Source organism: Morone saxatilis, unplaced genomic scaffold (genome assembly GCF_004916995.1).
Source record: "Morone saxatilis isolate NCDOM2014 unplaced genomic scaffold, NCSU_SB_2.0 Contig0, whole genome shotgun sequence".
NCBI lineage: Eukaryota > Metazoa > Chordata > Actinopteri > Moronidae > Morone > Morone saxatilis.
The window spans coordinates 12,126,538-12,131,009 of NW_023339650.1; the positions used below are offsets into that span (position 1 = coordinate 12,126,538).

General features: G+C 35.1%; 1 protein-coding gene across 2 annotated transcripts in view; it reads left to right on the forward strand.

Moving 5' to 3' along the window:
- The window catches only part of LOC118324163 (cystatin-B-like), a 17,603-nt gene that overhangs the window by 12,454 nt on the left and 677 nt on the right, over positions 1 to 4,472 (forward strand). The gene's annotated exons all lie outside the window — the stretch shown is intronic.

The following is a 4,472-nucleotide window of genomic DNA, read 5'->3' on the forward strand; positions in this document are numbered from 1 at the left end:
ATGTGTCCATTAAATTTCCTGTCAGTCCATTCAGTATATTGTTGGGTTCAGACAAATAAACAAAATCTTTGGGTATGTCTGATTGTTTAAGTGATCACGTTATATTTTGTGTCTGGTAACTTAAAATTCCAAGTTTAAAATATAAATATATCAGACAACACAAAAATATTAATGTAGATCGTTTCATCCATGACTTAACTGCTATTAAATGGGATAGATTTGAGTTAATTCCTTTTGTTGAAGATACATGGAACTTATTTTATTCTCAAGTTACGTTTCTGTCACATAATTGATAAACATGCTCCCATGAAAACAATTAGAGTTAAAGGTAAACATTTATCCTGGATCAGCTCACATATTATCAGCATTTTCAAACAAAGGGATAAAGCTTGGGCCAAATATCACTTATCTAAAGATTCTGCTGATTGGGGCACCAAGAAATACTTGACGAACTTCTATAGAACTACTATAAAGATTGCTTTAAAGATAGATTTTCATAACCCTTTGCACTACTGCTAAAATCTTTGAGAAACACATTTTTAAATCAATTATCACACCACCTCAATCTTTTCAATATTTTACTCTCATCCCAATCAGGTTTCAGACAAAATTTTTCTACCACCACAGCTCTTTTAAAATTCACTAATGATGTGTTCTCTTCCTTTGATAAAGGTTAAAGAACAAGTGCAGTTTCCATTGATCTTTACAAGGCTTTTGATATGTAATATTTAATATATTATATTTAATTGTTGACAAGGGTGTTCCACAGGGCTCCACCTTGGGACCACTTCTTTTTATCAATGATCTACTTCAAATGAGTTCAAATTGTTCTGTTCATCTTTATGCTGATGACACTGTAATTTATTATTCTAACTCTGAAAATCCAGTGAGAATTTTGGTTGTTTGTTAAAGTTGATTCATTTAAATATCTTGGAGTTTGGATTGACCCCAAATGCTCCTTTAAGCCATACATTGATTTTATTGTAAAAAGAACATACGGATGATTATGCCGACATTGAATATCACAACAGTACAGATACTTATGTCAAAACACTTCATACTGTACACAACTCTTTATAGATCTGAGTTGTCTATATAGAACACACTATTGTTCAATGTATAAATCACTTGACTGGTTGCAACCCAAATCTAGAAAGCAATTTTACTGGATTCAATTTATTTTCAAATGTCTTTATTTTAAATGTCCCCCCTATTTGAAACAGTTGTTAGTCCCATGTAGATCTTCATATCCAATTAGACACATGCAATATCCTTTTTTCTTTGTTCCCAGAAAAAGTTTGATGCAGGTAATTTCAATTTAAAGCTCCATCTGACTGGAGTAATCTTCAATTGTAATTGAGACCCATTACCTCTTTCCATTGTTTCAGGGCATCTTTAATTTATCATCTGAAAACAACTTGTTCATGTTTCTCATTTTTGTTTGTTTAATAACCTTCAGTACTCTTGATTTATTATCCAGGTCACACACTGTGACACTGTTTCTGTTTAACAACTGAAAGCTGGGAGTGTGTGTGGGAAAGAGTGAGCAAGCTGTCTGTAACTGTGTATTTGAATACAATACATGTATTTATTATTTTATATTGTTATCATTATTCTTAAATGTTATTATTATATTTGTTATTCATGTTATTAATATTCATAATTTCCCATCCTGGCATTTGTCGTCATCATCATCATCAACATCATCATTAGTTATTTCTACTAGTATAGTTTTTGCTCTTGTTGTTGCTGTGCACATTTGCCCCATCCCCTCACCCCTCTTTCTCTTTACCCCCCTACCCCCGCCCCCATCTGTCTCTCTATCCCTGACTGGTTTAGGCAGACAACCACCCACCTAGAGCTGGACTCTGCCAAAGGTTTCTGCCTCTTAAAAGGAAACATTTCCTTGCTGCCGTTGCCAAGTGCTTGCTCATGGTTGGACCTGTTGGGTCTCTGTAAATAAATAATAAATAATAAAAGATCTAGATCCAGTTTTTTTGTAAAGTGTCCTGAGATAACTTTAGTTATGAATTGGTGCTATACAAATAAAACTGAATTGAATAATATACACTTACTGGGCATGGGCCCAGATAGTGATTTTGGCAGAAATTCAGAGGTTGAGTGACAAAAGGTAATTAAATGTAATCTATTATATTACATCTTATCTATCTGGTCTGATAAAGGATGACCAAACGGATTTCTTTGGAATGTGACTCCTCAGTAATGATTACTCCAGGTAGTGTTTGCACAATAAGTCACAGCATTTCTACTCTTTGAGGATGCTGACTGTTGTTTAATACCACAGATCTGTTGACTTCTTACTGCTGAATATTCACTGAAACATTCACACATAAATGCTCCACAATCTTTTTATTTCCTTGCTGTGGACCATATATTTTTCTATTTCAGATCATAATCACTTACATTCAGTGTAAATAGTGTAAATGTGTGCATTCAGCATGCACATTTAAAATATAATTAATTTTAGATGTCATTATAGTGATCCATATTTGATAATTAATTATTATATTTGAGCTGCCCTGAAAAGACACAATCATGTGTATAGTATAACTTTATGTCCTACACTGTTTACTCAAGATCTTTTTTGTTTGCAGATACTTACAATGGCCGAATACATCACACACCTTGATGTGTCCCTTAATGAAGCTCCAATCACAAGGCTTCGAGCAATGTTGATCTGAACAAAGGGGCAGGAGGATCTTTGGTACAAACCGATCACCAGGGTTTAAATTAAATTCAACCATGTTACGGCTGTTGGATTCACCGATGCACCGGACACAAAGATCCCTAAAAACCTCAGTGGTGGGACAGAAGGTGATGACATCTTCCTGTGGTACTTCAGAGGGCACACTCAGTAGGATACTCCTGTAGTGGAAATTAATTTCACTACAGATACTCAAAATTAAATTTGAAGAAACAAACATACATCTGAGATGTCACTGCCACTGATTCCTTTGCATCAGATACAAACCCCTTACGTCCGTATGGATGAAGATACTAATAGCGATGCAGGGGGAGTCACTGTCTTTATCTGGTATCATCAGAGCACCAACTCCCAGGATGCAGTCTTTAATCTGAACGTCTCCACAACTGATGATGAGTGTTGCGTCCTTCCAACAGATGAGCTACTGTAGCTCAAACTGCTGAAAAGGTTAATGCTGTGCACAGTACATCACAGTTTGTTGTGTATGGGACAACCAAGGTGCCCAGGTGGTCATATTATAGCAGATTGGTGTTGTTCACAGATAAAATCCCTTCATGTTAGCTAATGGGGAAGTTTAGACAAAAGAACTTACCAGAGGTTTCTTCAGGAGAAGCACAAAAAAACAACCAACAGAAACCAGGCTCTCTCTTGACTGATATAACAATAGCGTCCTCTACTGGCATCACGTAGTTTGACGCTCAATTAGTTGACCTTTTAGTGACAGCATATTCTGTATAGGTTACATTGACAAATCCTTCTTATATTGTAAATATATTCCTCTGCAGTAACACTTGATCTATTTTTAAAGTGTCTGTTGACTGTCAATATGTTTTTACAACAGGTTATTAACCAATATTAAACTAACTATCTGTAGATTGCGTCAGCATCTTCTAACTACTATTAACTACTCAAAATCAATCTGTCATATTAATATTTAAACTAGAACATGATATTACGTCATCCTTACTCACAATGTATCTCAAACTCATCAAAAGACTATACTATAAATCTATTGATATTAACTAAAGATTATCTGATGATTATTAACTAATATAGTAAAATAACCTTTCAACACCTCAGTGGCACTAGTTGAACACATTTTATTAATTTATTATTATTATTTTAGGTTATTGTAATGACTGATTTGTGCACCAGGCCCAGACTGGCCTTTATCAGCTGAAGTTAGCTTTGACATTAAGGCATTAAATCTTGTTTGTTTAATCTAGCCAGTGACACCTGCTGAGGGCCCTTGCATATTTAAACACGATGATTCTCAGGCAAGTTCTGGATTTATTTTTCTTTGTTTATTTGTCCTACCTCTGAGCACTAGGTGGAGTAGGAGAACTGTATGTTATTAGGGATTGCTAAGATGCATCTAGTTTTGGTCCTGGCCAATATATGAGGTGGATTTTTAATTACATGCAACATTATGTTTAGTTCTTTTACTTTGGGATATTTATATATTTTACATTGATCTTTGGGTTGTAGAGCAGTGACTTTGTTGAGGTGAAAATGAATGGAGACTTGTTAGAAGTCTTATGGAAGACTTACTGATGTGAGAAAATGTTTAAAAATGTATGAAACCAGTGTATTCCTTGAAGAGTAACAAAGCCCTGCACATTGGTGTTCACTCTTAACCTTTGGGGAAAACTATAAATATAGTCCCATTGGAAGACTGTGAGATGCAGTTAAAAGCTCTGAATCATGTGGCCCAAGAAGTTAGGAGTTTGGTGTCAAGGGCCCCTCG